Below are 17,449 nucleotides of genomic sequence, written 5' to 3' on the forward strand. Positions count from 1 at the left end.
CTTTATACCTAATAGAGTTTGCTAACAAATTTATACAAAAATGTAAAAAATATATACCTCAGCGCTACGAACATATAAAATTCAAGTCCATAAAACAAGCGTTGAGATCTCAACCACACAAACTACATATACCTAGAAACTACATATACCTAAAAGACATATGTATAAATACTATCAAATGCATGTTATGATGGCATATAATAAAACATAAAATAAAACACAAAAAACTACAAATACATATAAACATGTATCTTCAGCACTTCTATTCATGAGGAACACATGCTATAAGCTTAAAAATATATATATATATATATATATATATATATATATATATATAGTAGCGTACAAAACAATAAGATGTGAAACTACGAAGGTAAATATTCATATGTCATGATTTCAACACTTTAAACCTTCTATCCCTAGGAACTTGCTTCAAGTAAATTTTATCATACAAACCTGAGTGAAAATTATAAAAGCATATATAATAGAAAACATAATAAGACACAAAAAACTACAAATGCATATGAACATGTGTCTATAGAACTTCTATTCGTGAGAAATACATGTTAAAAGCTCAAAAAATATATAATAGAGTACGAAACAATAAAATGAGGGAATACCAATGTATGTGTTCAAACATCAGGGTTTCAACACTTTAAGTCTTCTATTCCTAAGAACTGGCTTCAAATGAACTTTGTCATTCAAGCCAGGTGGCTTATCAGCTCTACATCTTACTATCCAAATGGATAGTAAGATGTAGAGCTGATAAGCTGATAAGCCACCTGGCTTGAATGACAAAGTTCATTTGAAGCCAGTTCTTAGGAATAGAAGACTTAAAGTGTTGAAATCATGACATTTGAATATTTACATTGGTATTTCATTTATTGTTTCGTACTCTATTATATATTTTTTGAGCTTTTAACATGTATTTCTCACGAATAGAAGTTCTATAGACACATGTTCATATGCATTTGTAGTTTTTTGTGTCTTATTATGTTTTCTATTATATGCCATCATAACATGCATTTGATAGTATTTATACATATGTCTTTTAGGTATATGTAGTTTCTAGGTATATGTAGTTTGTGTGGTTGAGATCTCAACGCTGTTTTATGGACTTGAATTTTATATGTGTATGTGCTTGAGGTATATATTTTTTACATTTTTGTATAAATTTGTTAGCAAACTCTATTAGGTATAAAGTGCATACATTATGAAAATGTTTATTTTATGAATTTATGTTTGTAGCGCTAAGGCTTTAATATTTAAGATGTGAATATGTATGGTCAGCGATGACATCACTAATGATGCAAACCAATTGCTGCTTTGGTAGCAGTATTTGAACATCTATGCTGTTTATGTTTTGCAAAGCTTGAAGAAGCCATTTTGGTGAAAGTGCTCGCTATTTAATAAAATTATTCGTTTGTTTATCAATTCGTGCAGTACGCATTTGTCGCTATCAAATACTATCTTCTTTGAAATTTGTTAAAGTCGTGGTTGCCCTGTGAATGTTATATACGCTTGGTATATTATTTGTTTTATATATTTTATTGGCCACAGGAGCATTTGCTCTCGGGCTGTGCTTTTTTATTATATATATATAAGAACAACACACCATAATACGCCAAAGGTAGATGGCTATAGATGTGTGGAAGAGGGTGACCATGACAAGGAGTCATCCAAACCTGTCCTACCAAGCACACAGCCAAAGGGCCCCAAACACATCAATTGCAGATGTCACACACTGCAGTTACTAGCGACCAGTACCTGTCAGCACCACAGACTATGTGGTCCATGTGCCAGCTGTGCAACATGGCTATACAAGGACATAGTCAGCTAGTTGCCCTAGACACACACCTGTGACATATGAGCCTGCTGAGGTTATCCAATGTGTAATACACCTTTGGGAGACTTGTAGGACAGTAATATCTGTGCCGCATTCCATAACTGCATACTGCTGTAGTGTGATAGACTAGTTAGGTATGAGTTCTAACCCCAGCTATGGCAACTGCGTGTGTGAGTGTGTTTCATTGTTCATGTGTGTGTGTCAGTCTCTCACTGACTGCGTAGAGAGCAATGGTTTTAGGTTACTCTTACCCCTTACATTTCACATACCCAACTTTGGCAAGGCTGCTGATGTCACCCACCTAGAAATACTCCCCTGGGAGAGCTGTATCCCAGTAATCTCTGTAGTGCATGCTGTAATTGCGTACTGCTGTAGTGTGATAATGTAGTTAGGTAGGAGGTCGAACCCCAGATGTGGCAACTGTGCATGTGTGAGTCTGTGTGTGCATGTCTGTCTGTCACTGACTGTGTAGAGAGCAATGCTTTTCAGGCCACTTACACCCCTTATAAGTCGAATACTCTCCTTTGGCAAGGCTGCTGGTGTCACGCAACATGAAGTACACCTCTGGGATGATCATAACTGAGTAATCTCTGTAGCACGTCACATAACATCATATGGCCATAGTGTGATTATGGAGTTAGTTGGGTGCTCTAGCTGCCAACTGTGTGTGTATGCGTGTACGTCCGACTGTGTAGAGAGCAATGCTTTTAGGTTACTCACACCCCATACATTTCACATACCCACCTTTGGCAAGGCTGCTGATGTCACCCACCTAGAAATACTCCCCTGGGAGAGCTGTAGCCCAGTAATCTCCATAGCACGTGCTGTAACTGCGTACTGCTGTAGTGTGATAATGTAGTTAGGTAGGAGGTCGAAGCCCTGATGTGGCAACTGTGTGTGTGTGTGTGTGTGTGTGTGTGTGTGTGTGTGTGTGTGTGTGTGTGTGAGTCTGTGTGTGCATGTCTGTCTGTCACTGACTGTGTAGAGAGCAATGCTTTTTAGGCCACTCACACCCCTTACAAGTCGAGTACTCTCTTTTGGCAGGGCTGCTGATGTCACCCAACTTGAAATACACCTCTGGGAATGATCATAGCTGAGTAATCTCCATAGCACGCCCCATAGCATCATATGGCCATAGTGTGATTAAGGAGTTAGTTGGAAGTTCTAGCCCCTGACCTGCTGACTGTGTGTGTGTGTCCGACTGTGTAAAGAGCAATGTTTTTAGGTAACTCACACCCCGTACATTTCACATACCCACTTTTGGCAAGGCTGCTGATGTCACCCACCTAGAAATACTCCCCTGGGAGAGCTGCACCCCAGTAATCTCTGTAGTGCATGCTGTAACTGCATACTGCTGTAGTGTGAATTAGTCATGTGGTTGGGTTCCATCCCCACACATGGCAGATATGGATGTATTGTGTGTGTCACTGTCTGTGTAGGGCGCAATGCATTTTAGGCTAGTTTCTCGCAGTCATTTCAAAGCCCTACTTTGGCAATCCTGCTGACGTCAGTCAGTCAGTGTGAAATACAATTATGGGCAAGGACTACCCCAGTAATATCTGTGACACTTACTATAACTGTGTAGTTTCATACACTAGTTAGGTAGGGGTTCTACTCCCAAATATTAAAGGTGTGTGTGTGTGTGTGTGTGTGTGTGTGTGTGTGTGTGTGTGTGTGTGTGTGTGTAACCCATATCCTGTGTACAGGTGATTGTGACTGTGTGACACTTGTGGCCAATGTGGAGGGGGTTTTGCATTTTCCTACATGGTGGCCATACTATATATCACAATGACCACTGTACAGGGATAACACATGTGATATGGCTGAGAGGCTAGGGTGCACAGCCTTACCTAGACATGTGACATCAATGCCAGGCAATCACAGTTAGCAACCCCAGTACTACCCAGAGCACACTCTCACCCCATGTGTCATATACACACATGCCTAGGTAACAGCTAATATGTGAGTAGTACACTGCACATTGGCCACTGGTAGTAACTATGGAGTGACAACGGTAGGCCACAGAGGGCATGACACCCAGTCCATTTGTCCAATATGCACATATGTGAGACAGTGCACCTCACCCATGTTCTCCAATGGACAACTGCACCACCTGTGGTGCCATCACATGTGACCCACACCGGGCATACCATGCCTGACAATATGCCCGCATGGACAGATGCCACTGACACAATGGAATGCTGATAGCATGCACACCATGTAGGTGCAGGGTAAACCTGCTGGCCATTATCAGCCCCCATCACAGGTGGGCAGGACTGGCACATCTGATGATAATCTGTGTTCACAACATGGGCCGGACACCCCAGGTACAGTTCCACATGTCACTGTACATACATGTGGGAGGTGTGCACATCCCAGACACAGTCCATGTCATGGACGAAGGAACACAGACATGGCAAGCGATGCACAGCAATGCCCACACACAGTAGTCACCTAGGTGACCGGATGGGAGATACAATACCCACCTGTGTGGGCAAATGCAGACACTACATCTCTGAGCCACAATGCAGACAATTGTCATGTGGCCTGATGCCAAGGTACACCCATCACCTAGCCATGGACAGCCATCTGACACAGTCGAACACCACACACCTGTGCAGGCATGCACACATGCATGTCAGTAGTTGCACCCTGTGTGTTTGTGTGTGTGTTACATGCTGCAGATGTTCACATCCACACTCCCTACAATCCCCATGGGCATACTGCAGCATGCTGTCTGATGTCAGACATCTTCCCATACCCTTCACCCATACAGCCCCTGTATGACCTGTGTGGTGCATGGGATACCTGCATAGTGATGTGATGTGGCAATCCCACAACCAATGTGTTGTACACCTGGCCCTGCCATGTGTGTCAATGTGTGTGTGTCCTTGTGAGAGTTCAGCTGTGTTGATGTTGGCACCTGTTCATGCCAATAGGCAGGTGCATGTCACCTACCATACAGCTACTGTATCCCTGTTGCAGATGTCACTCCCCATCACATATATGTTCTGAGTGCTCCACAACAGGTAACCCATGTGGCACATCCAATAATTGCAGGAGACTGTGCTAGCACTTCATAGTCATCGGGGTTTGATACCCTGTGCTGCTAGGTGTGTGACACAACCATGCCTCAGTTTTACCCTCCCACCCCTCCCTGACACATATTAGCCTCTGTCTGTGTCCCCCACCCCCTCTCAGGTGGATGTGGAGACCTATGCCTGCCTTACTTAAGCAGCAGCGTGTGTAATGTAGGTAACGCTCATGATCAGCTGATGGCCTCTGCACAAATCACAGCCCTCCCCTAGCTGATTGCATGTGAAACAGCTGTGGTAACATCCCCATCGCCAGTTGTATGGAAACACACTCCAATACCCAGGAACATCATGGTGGTGTTTGCCCTTATCACCCACTGTGAGTAGGAATTAGATCTGGTGTGTGCCAAACAGCATCCCAGATGGATTACGGTGTACCTCTAACATACACTGTGGAAACAGTGCATCAAACGGAAGGTGGATGTGCCTGACCTGACTACAGCCTGTAGGTGCAGCTATACCTCATTTGGAGTAATGCTTTCACAGTGTTTGTGTGGATATGGCTGATGTACTTGTCTCAATACCTGCCATGTCAGTTCCATGTTGATGGGGAATCACCATCTGCAGGGTGATCTGCAGCCTGGGCAGTTTTGTGTCCATGGCTGCATGTGTCACCCACGGAGCATCTAGCTGTCGACTGCTGAAGGTAGTGTGAGGAATGCAGTCAGTAGATGGAGAAAGCTGTGGTAGTCACAGACGTCAAATCCCTCAAAGGACATATGTTGCAACAACCCTGTAACAAGAGTAAATGTGTGTGGACATCACAGCAGCATGTCAGTATTGGTCATGTGTATGTGTTCCCAGCCACACCTCTGTCAACCTTTGTACATATGTCATACATGAAGTGGTGCATATGTGCTGTACACCATACTTTGTGGCTTCATATCTGAGAACAAGCCATGGATATAGCTGACTGCTACACATGTTATGTACAGTAGGGGTTACATTACATTACATTATCTTCACATTCTGAGGATGTTCGTACAGTACTGAGGTCTGTGTACCTATGGTGAAAGTCGACAGTGTGTGTAGTGTTGATATGTACCTTAACCTATGTACAGACTGTGGTAGATGACATTGTTCTAGTTCCCCTACTTGCAGATGTTACATGCTGCTTCACTGTATGGTATTGTAGTGATGTACATGTTTGTAGGGCCATAAATACACATGTCCCATACCACAGACACCCACCAGACCAAACTGTGTAGCAGTCCAGTATATGTAGGGAAGTCTGTGAGTGGCACATATGAGGATGGTGTGAAACACATAGTCCATATACTGTCATACCATGCTAGCTAACCATATGTGGCTGTGGCTGTGTTCACAGTGGTTGTGGATATGCACTGTCACACAGGTATATCCTACCTTGTGCTGTGACATGCCCGTGGAGCCTGCTGTATATTCAGGTACATGTGCATTCTCCCTTGGGAGGTGTAGGCCAGTGTTAAGCCAGTCTGCCTGCAGCCTGCACAATGCATTGTGACATGCCTAGCAGCTGAGTGTAGCTACCCAGTGGGATGTCATGCGCAGATATTAGCCAGATGTCCCACTGCCGGGCCTCCCCTAACAGTCATGTATGTCAGACAGGGCAGTGGGATGCAGTGCAGATGTATGTCAATACCTATTGAGTAGTATGTGGCCATGGCACCCCTGTACCAGTGGTCATACCGTTACAGGCCAGGCAGAGGGTGTGTGTATGCATGACCTATGGTGGACATTATATACCTGTCACCATGTGTTATACCCATCTACATGGCCATCCACATCCATATTGTGAGGCATGGTACACATGTGTAGCACTAAGGGCATATGTGTATACCTCTGGAATGTACAGACTGTGTCAGACCCCCACATATGCTGGCCAATATCTCTGCTGCAGTCCACAATGGCATTACATGCTAGCAGCAGTACTGTACACTGATGTCCTTTGGATGTTGTTCAGTAACCAATGGCACACATGTTATGAGCAGATGTGACCTGCCACACATACACCATGTCTGTGAAGACAAACCCAGTGACAATAACACTAGCCTACTAGTATACCTGATAGAGATACCTGACATCCCCTGCAACTATGACATTGGGAACATATGGGCAGGAGTGGCCTACACTTCATGGCCAGGAACTATGGTGGGAATTTATGTACATTTACATATCCAGATAGCCAGATATATGAATACATGTGTACTACACCCATTTAACACTGTCATGGCAACCACTCACTATTGATCCCCACATCATGTGTGCGTGGTCCCATTACATCTCCTGTGTGATGGGCATCCATCCCGTGTGTGGGCAGCAGTGCTACTGACAGCATGTAGCAATACCCCATACAGAAGAAGTGGCACACTCAGAGCAGCCACATATTCATCAGAAGATCAGGACATACAGACAGACTGTGAGTGGAGTTGTGTTATGCATTGTACAGTACTGGTATTACAGGGTGTGGGTGTACATACTAGTTTGCCATGGAATGCAGTCCGTCTGCATAGCACACAACTGTGGACGTACCCCCATGCCACTGGAGCTGTGCCTATCATGTCCTGTCTGTCCACTACACAGGTCTTGTGTCAGATAATACACTGGCAGTGTGTGTGTTGCGTGTTACCGGTACATGGCTACATCCATGGCCATCCATACCAGCAATTCCCTGACTAAGGGTATGTTACTGACTGCCCTGTAACACCTGCACTTTGCATAGTGTATGGCAATAGTTGTCCACATATGTGCCTCTATTCCAGCCTCTGTCCATCACCTACATACCAAGCTGTGCACATATCTCATGTTGTCGGTGGTTGATCCATAGTGGGCTGGTAGTATAACACACTGCCATGTCTGCAATCACTCCACTGCCATTGTAACCCCCACACATATGGTGGGGCTGGGGCCATACATGTGTGGGTGCCACCTACACAATACATGTGTGCCCTCATGCACTGCAGAGCCCAGTGTATGTAACTGTGGTATATGTCCCTGTATAATTGAGTCCAGGGGGGAGCACCAGAAAAGACCTAGGCTGTTACAAAATGTGGGGTTATCAGGGCTGAGCTGCCTTAAGGTACCTGGATGTACAGTACCACATACTTCACCTATATACACATTACTGTCATGAATCTGGTTACTGCGGACAACTGCCCCCTGCCATACAAACTGTTCTGTGTGCTGGTGTGCATGTGATGGTGTCAGTTATGCCAAGTTATGTAGCAGTTACAACCCATGTGGTCATAAGACGTCTATACCATCTACTGTGTTTGTACAGTGTGTAGATAGAGGCTGCTGAACTACACACCTAGAGTACATACTGTCGATTGTTAGGTATCCTGTGGCCCAGTGTGTCTTTCCTATTGTACAATGTGAATGACTTGGCCTGAACAGCAACAGCTGTGAACCTTTCCAACCTACTGTATGAGTGTAACTGGTCCACTGTAGCATCATTCCGTTGATATAGTTGTCAGTGTCTGAACAGCTATATGGCATGGCATGTAGAACTGTAATAGTACACGATGACAGGTTACCATGTCAGCAAACCTGTGGGGGTTGTTTCTCCTATGACCTCTCTGTGGGTGTATGTTACAGGCAGCGATTGTCATTTGTATGGGTGGCACATACAGTGTCCAGTCGTTCAGGGGTCAACTGTAGGCATAGTGGCTATTCCATATTGTGTGCACCTACCGCTTATTTTTTGTGCTGTACATATAACTGCGTGTATATGTCTAGTCACATATATATGTACACACACACACACACACACACACACACACATATATATATATATATATATATATATATATATATATATATATATAAAATCATGTATATGTATACCTGTATCTGCATATCTGTGTCTGTGTATCTGAAGCCTGGTAATGTTGATGACATCCAAATAATACATTCTCCATGGGAGCCAGAACGTACTGCATGATATGTTACCAATAACAGCTTGACATCATACAGGTGGGATGTAGTACAGGTAACATTGTGTGCACATGTTGCCACTGGCCCTGGTTATGGGATCACCAACACTTGGTAGTGTATTGCAGGGTAGACATGTTTGGCTGGGGGGGAGATGCCTATCCATACGACCCGTATAGTGTGTGGTGCCTCTCAACCCCATTAACATAACATGTAGCCTGTTACACTCCACTCCCTAACAGTTACATGTGTCTTGCAGTACAAGCACAACAGTGTTGCACCAATGGGTCGGTAGGCATGGGAATCCCAGTGAGGTCTGCCATGTGTGTGTATATGTGCATGTGTGCATATCTGTAGGGTACACTGGTCCGAGTCCACATCCTCCTATTACAATACACATTGCCACACAGAAGTACAGATATTGTTGTTGTCGCCCATAGGTGTGGCAATGAATTGCAACACCCTACTATGCCTGTGGCATGTGCAACACATGCATATCCCTGTGGTACCACTGTTGTGATATGCAATGGGTTATTTTTCCGTCGTGGCCATTCTGTGATAGTGGTTATGTCAGAGTATCTAGATGAGTTCTAGTGTGTACAATACCCATTGGGGTATGTGGGTGCTGTGTACACTGTCTTTACACCATGGTACACCTGCTATATGGCCCACGTACCACTCTCAGCTGGCCAGTGTCACCATCACCCATACAGGTAACAGAAAACAAGATACGGCCCAGTTACACATGTGCTGTGTGCAGCCTACCTGTAACACATTGGACACATGGACTAGTTCGTTATCAACTATACAACCAGGTCTCTAAGATGTGTGTCTACCCGTTATGTGTCGGTCAATGTATATATGATGATATGACACACTATGTATTCACCATATACAAACATTACATCCCCCATTACCATATTGTACGTGTCTGTGGATGGTCTGCATGTAGCACGAGACCTGGTACAAACCTCAACCTACAAATGGTGTTGTGTGTGCAATGACAGCCACACAGTTCAGTAGCACTACATACCTTTGTTGGGGTCTAGACACAGTGTCTCCAAGTCAGGATGTGTGTGTGTATGTGGATGGGTTGACATAAGGGTGCAGATCATACCTGCACCAGCAGGCCACTTGTCACGTTTGCACCACGAGTAGCTGTTATACATACCTGTGGCATTTCTGCAACTGTACACCACATATGTCATGGCTATGGTGTCACCACACTGGCATACCCCTGTGGAATATGACTGTGGACCATCCTCCTGCTGACACATGTATGCCTACAGCAGAAATGGATGACAATATGGGGATATCAATTGGTGTTACCAACAGCTGGGATGCATCCTAGCTGCATGGCTATACTACCTGATATGTATGCAGTACACATTACCCCTGACTACATTCAACACTGCGGTACATTGCAGGACCTCATTACAGTCACAGTGTGCATCAGAACCATGTTAGCCTGTCCCTGCATTGATTTTATGGATGACAGGGATGTGGCACAGGTATCATATGCACAGGGTGTGTTACAGGTGTGTCAGAGGCTGAGGGTGGTCCAAACATGTGTCACCATATGTGTGGGTGAGGGGTGTGGTTCCTTGATTGGGGTGTGGTGATGTGGTGTGTGCCAGTATGGGGACGCCCTAGGTGTGGTTGCATAGTGTGTGGGTATGCATGCATACAGTTCCACCATATGGCTGCCCCACAAGGGTAATGTTGGACAGCTGCAGACCATACCTGGCAGGGTGTGCAGTTCAGTGCCTCCGGCCATGGACACGCTGACTGTGCCAGCCAGGGGTTCCATGGGCATGTGCAGATACAGACCTTGAGGTGCTACTCTCCCCTGATGATGACATATGTTCGCTGGAACCATGTCCCACCTGGGCCTGGCCAGGGCCTCGTGCACATGGCCTGCTGTGGTGTGGACAGCAGCCCATGTGGTGTGCTGGGGCTGGTACTGCCACTACGGGAGCAGCTGTGCATCCTGGCATGTCCATGTTGACTGCCAGCTGCTGGTGTCTCTGGCCTACATCCATGCGGATGTCGCACCACTCCCACCACACATTCTAGCACAGACATACCACGGTCGTGGAGGCCAACCATCTCACCCCACCACCTATCCTTGACCTCAGTATATTCACAGAAGGCAACAGCGAGTTCATGGAGGTTGCCACTTACAGCTGGAAAGCAGACCTCTGCAGCCTTATGACCTGTCTGGAGTGCATTTCCATATGTTCCTGTGCCTCCATTACAGCCTGAAACATGCTCCTGGTGGTACCAGTTGCGGCGACTCTGCCAGGGGCAGGATGACCTGCGGTCCTCTCACGAGCACCACGGCACATCTGCTGATGTGGTGGCCTTCCGGACATCTGGCTATGCCAACTGTGACCCGACACAGTTGGCATGGACACCACACTTTCCTGGCCATTGCCACCAAGCGTCAACTGTCCCACTGCTATGGCCACATGTGATGGGGTTTGTAGGGGCACTGTAACTGTGTGCGAGCTTGGGGTGGCTAAGAGGGTGATGACACATGTTGGCACAGAGTTGGCCTCTGACAACCTCACCTGTGCCTCACCTGTACTTTCATCATCATCGGTGTCTGTAGGGACACCTACCTTAGTATGCAAGCAGGAGGGACTCTGACCCACCTCGCCACCTGTGAGGGAAACAAATACACACGTTGAGACCTGTACAGCAGTGCATAACAGTACACACACTCACACTGACAGTCACCTTACAACCTCTCCTTCCCTGTGTTTGCAGACAGTCCCACAGTCAGTTACATATGTTCCCCTTCCTGCATGGCACTTGCTAATACACATGCATCACTACAACCCATTAACATATCATCCCTCCCCATGCCTACACATGTGGTTACCACACCTGACCTGTTACTCCATCGCCTCCCTGACCTGGGTGGAGTAGGTTGTACATGGCCTCACAGCTGTCACTCTGTATTACCATGTGTATGGGCAGTAATGGTGTACGAGGTCCCTATATTGTTGGGGCTGCTACATTCACTACATATGTCACACACCAGAGCCTCATACTACAGTCTTGCTCAGTCCATGCCACATCTGCTGCACAAGTGACCCATCATGCGGACAACAGTACTACCTGGATACACTCACTAATGTGCTGTGGTAATTTCCCATTGCATTTGTAGTGCTGCATATGTGGGTAGCCGGTCACCAATCTGCTGCTGGCAATATGATGTGTATACCTCGTATGGCCTGCACTTCCCAATGCATACTCCATGCTACAGCCCTTGTTATGCTATCAGCTGTCCTGTGTTCACATACCTGACAGGTTGTCCTGGTGTCCCATGTCTCACTCCATGTACGGCATAATACCAAGGAGAAGTACTGCCATGTGGTCAATCCCTCTATTGCCTGTGCATACATGGACACACACACACACACACACACACACACACACACACACACACACACACACACACACACACACGCACACACACATAATCATCTGACATGTATCATCCACACTCCATTAAATTGCACCTACGAACACAACCGAGTCACACACACACACCCCACACTCCTACATGTGGAGTTGCACAACATTTGTACACACAGTCCTCCCATTAGCCTTCTGTTAACATGCATTACACATGGAGCTCAACAGCATGCAGTGCAACTATAGTGACATCATGCTAGCAGCAGTATACAAGTGTGTGAGGCATGGGCTTTGTTAGTAGGTGATGGCCCCTCCCCGTGTTAACACTGCACCCATGTACAAAGTGTTACTGTGGCCTGTTCCACACTCTGCCTAGTACTGTGCACCATACCTCGCAGGTGTAGAAACCATTGATGCATCTGTAGTACTGTGTCAGTTATGTCAGCTCCACTGCTCATAGCCCCTGTGTGTTGTAGCAACACATACCTGGGATGGTATGTGAACAGCTATCAGTTGTGAATGCCTGATGTCTGCATTACAGGTCACAACATCAGCAGTACATGTATGACCAGTACATGGCTATTACAGTGACAACCAGCGGACCTTATCATGGCTGTGAGGGGTGCCCCACGCATGTCCCAGACCTCTGCATGGTTGCAAGGTCTACTCATGTGCACATCCCTTGGAGTGCACACACTGCTGTGATGAGTGCTGTAGGGTCAGGGTTACGTCTGCAATGTTTACTTAACCTGCTTGTGTGCAGCTGTAGCCATGGTGGTGTTGAGTCACATATGTCCCTACTGTAGGCCGTGTGTCCTGCCACATATCACATCCCTGTGGACACATTGCACATTGATAGGATGTTAGGTATCTTGCATGTGTCTGTTGTACCCTTCCAATACCCCAGCATGGTCTCTACTGTGATGCAGTGAATTTCTCAGCAACAAAATGTGAATGTGTACAGCATGTAGTATGGGTAGGTGTGTTAGACGTGTGCATGAGGGATAGCCCATAGCTATTACATGCCCAGTTAATCATCATGCATGAACACGAACCATACTCACTGGCTATGGGCTGCTGCTGTGGTTGTAACCTGGAGGGACCTACATAGGAGTACGAGAAAGCTGATGTCAGTGGCCACAGCTGTGGCATTCATAACAGGTGAGTGCAGCATTACGTTACATCAACATTAGAATTACACAATATTACAGCTTCTGCACAACAGTTTATTACTACTACACAGCAGTAGACAAAGTATATGACATCTCAGTTCTGCATGATGTACCTGTACAGTTGCAGGTGCATACACATGAGAGGTGTACCGATGTGCCCTGGGGCTTTACCTGCACGGTCCTCAGCTGGTGTGTCATTGGCACCCACCTCCAAGATGTGCCCTGCCAGGTGTTGATGTTGCAGGCAGACAGGTGCCATTAGGCTGCTGAGAAGCTCCTCCACATGGGTGAGGGGTGGAAGGGTGGGTTGTCCCCTGCCCCCCCTTGTTGTGAGATGGTCCGCCTTTACAGCAGCTGCACACTGACGTACATGGCAAAGCAGGTCGGTACAATGATGCCGGACCTGCTCAAAGCTGCGGTTATGCAGTCCGACATCATTGACCCTGTGGACTATCTCATTCCACATGGCGGTCCTTTCCTGCTGGTCATGGGCTGTCCAGCCAAAAAGAAGTACATAGTGCTGTACCAGGTGGTCAATGATGATAGCCATTTCTGCGGCGCTGTACGCGGGAAGGCGACAATGCAACATGATTCCTGGAAGACATAAAAATGGAAACAGGTATGAGCCACCCATACAGCAGGGTTACCATAGTTCTTAATACACATATATGTTTCCCCCCACTATATCAGCTACAACAACACCTTCACAGACTGCAAATGATATGTCAGCTGCTTACCTACCATTGGGACATATGTTGTATTGTACCAAGCTTTGTGCTGTGTGTATGTGCCACACTTTGTGTTATGTGTTTGTAGCCATGCTCCCTGTGGGTACGCTTATCTTTGTTGGCATGTTACAGACTATTGCACCTGCATGCCATTGTCAGTGCCACTATATATATGCGTATGAATATACATCTATGTACATATATGTGTAGATATATGTTGTATGTTGTTGATATACCTATGTCTATATGAGTGTCTGTATCTGTACACATATGCATCATAGTCTGTATCACACAGATATGTGCAGTGCATACAGACATCCGGTCCCCATTCTGTAACCGTCTTTCATTCACAGCTGCACTGTTCTGCCTTGCTGCAACAAAAACATGTGCCACATGTGAACACAGCCTAACCTGAGGGTGGTATCTATGGTGTGATATTGCTGGTATGCTTATTACACACCTATGGCATTTGTGCATGCTACATTACACATTCACATGACTGTCCTGGAAGTGCTGTGCACTGACACACATGTGTCTATCATGACAGCAGTACATTCACCAACAGCTATTCTCCAAACTAACATATCTTACACAGATATTATGGCTGACATCTTTGTCATTCATTGCTGATCTGCACAGTTGGCAGGTATGTCCCACTGCTTACAGGGACAGACAGTATTGTCCAGAGCAGTTGTTCAGCAGGACATCATTGGGCACATATCAAACATTCTACAACATACATCCTATTAATCTATACCACATACTACATTAAATTGCATACAGTTGTTTTTTACATACCTTTTAGTGTTTCGACGGATGTGACGCCTTACCGGTTGTGGCCTGTAGTACTGTGTTCCCCACTGTGTAGGTTCTGTGGTATACGTTTGTTTTCAATTTCCTTTTTTTTGGTTGGTTTCCTCTTCTTTTTTCAGTTTATTTTCCTCTCTCTCTCTCTCTCTCTCTCTCTCTCTCCCTCTCAGTAGATTGAATGAGTTGGTTTGAATGGATTACAGCATGGCTTTTGTAGGTGATGCACATGATCAGGTGATGGGCTTTGCACCTGACTACATGCAGCCTGCTGTGTAGTAATTCTGTTAACCATCTTCATGGCAACCCAATACAATAAAATGCTTACTCATGTGGGCATTATCTATTCACCTTTCTAGTATAGAGGACATCCTTCCTATATGTTGGCAGCAGTGTTACAGATGGCAGGTTGCGGTACCTACTACAGCGGGGATTGCAGACACAGGACAGCTACACAATCTTAGGTTGTTCCATACCTTCAGACAGAGTGAGTGGTGTTGTCATGTGATTTGTATATTGCTGGTTTTGCAGTGTTTGAGTGTACATAGTAGTTTAGGATGGAATACAGTCTGTCTGCATAGCTCTCAACAGTGGGCTTATCCATATGATGGCCAGTGGATTGTCTGTTTGCTTTTGCCTGTGCACCACACAGGGCTTGTGCTGGATATATCCCTGGCAATCTGTCTGTTGCATGCTATCAGTACATGGCTTCTTCCAGTTCTGTTCCTGATGTGTTATTCCTGCATAAGGGTATGTTGCATTGAATCCTGTAACACCAGCAATGTGCAGGATGTGTAACAGCAATATTACTGGTATGGCTCTGTGTTCCTGCCTCCGTCCTCCACATATATGGCTGGCTTTGTTCTGCTGTGATACAGTTAGGGGTTGTTCGGTATTGGCCTATCATATTATACTGCTGGCATTCCTGCTATCATCCCAGTCATATTATGGGTGCCCACAACATTTGTTGGTCAGGGTCCATACATGTGACAGATACATAGACATTATCACAGGTAATAAATGTCCCCCTAGGCCTTAACTACAGGGTGTAGCTGGTGGCTGCTGAACTACATCTGTTATTATTTATTGTTACCTATCTTGATGGCAAATCCTTTGGCCACAGTAGTACAAATTGATAGGCCTGTCCTGGACAGCATAGTATGTTATATATCCACACTGCATCTACTTTTCTGTGTGGGACTTGCATTCTTCACTGATTACATAAGTGCAGATCTATGTGCTGTCGGTAATGGCATACATTATTGTAAAATACACCATTACAAGTTGTTTGTGTATATATATCTGTGTGTCGTCTCATGTCCTATGAATAGTGAGTGGGCTATGTGTAATTCCATACTCCTGTTCAAGTGTAAATGCCATTTAGTAGATTATACAGTAAAACGATTATGTTATATCGATTTCACATGGGAAATGGAATGTACTGCAGTGGGACCCGAACTGAGAATTTGTGCACGATAGGTGGATGCTCTGCCCACTACACTACTGCAGCTCTGCATAAGTTGCATATTCCTACCTTAATGTCATACGCATGCTCCCTTTCCCCGGCCCCCGAGCTCCACGTACTCAGCATCCATCCATTCTGCAGTTATTAGCCCTGCCATACCACACTTCCAAACATTTCCCTCTCTGCACGTCTCGGTATTCCTCCATATTACTGTCTCAATGCAACCTTCTGCAAGATCTTCATCAGTTTAGTCCACGTACGTTCGAGCCTTCCCTTCATCCACCTCCGATACTGGTGGGGAACATTATTGTGATCCATAACGTCTGGTGCGTCCCGGCAGGGACAGACCTATTGTTGTGTCATGAGTACACTTTGTTGGTCTACACTGCTTCTCCCACTGGTAGCATCCTGCCAGGGTTTTCAGCTGCAGTGGTTTGCTCACACACCAGACCAGCATCATCTCCCGGAAGAAACATGTCTCCACGCCGTGGCCCATTTTCCATTCCTCTCTTCTGTATTATACGAGACTACTGTTCTCATAGTATGCGTGGACAGGCACTGCTCATTGGTACTCATAGACTGCTCGGAATACTGTGAATGAGCACTATGCACATGTTTGCTGGTATCAATGTACATACTTACATACATTTCCTATACTGTTGACTGACTGTGCCAGATGATATGTTTGTGATAACAGCAGCTGATTGTATATCTGCCATGCCTTCATGGTAACTCACATGGACTATAGTGTGCAGGGGGGGGGGGCCTGGGAGTGCTGATTATGTTGTTACTGGCCACAATGAGGGCTGTGGGCTACAACATGCCTAAAGCATTGCAGGGGAAGTGTAGGTGGTTATGCGCTGGTGTACACTAGGCTCGGACTTGCTGACCTCTGGTTACGGCGTCTTACACTGGGTTGGCCTCCACATTGCTTAACCAGTGTGGGCATTGCTTACCACCACCCACACAGGCATACTCCCACTTGCTGCTGCATACCC

The sequence above is a fragment of the Protopterus annectens genome, chromosome 2.part0 (genome assembly GCF_019279795.1).
Source record: "Protopterus annectens isolate FY-2018-M chromosome 2.part0, PAN1.0, whole genome shotgun sequence".
Taxonomy (NCBI): domain Eukaryota; kingdom Metazoa; phylum Chordata; order Ceratodontiformes; family Protopteridae; genus Protopterus; species Protopterus annectens.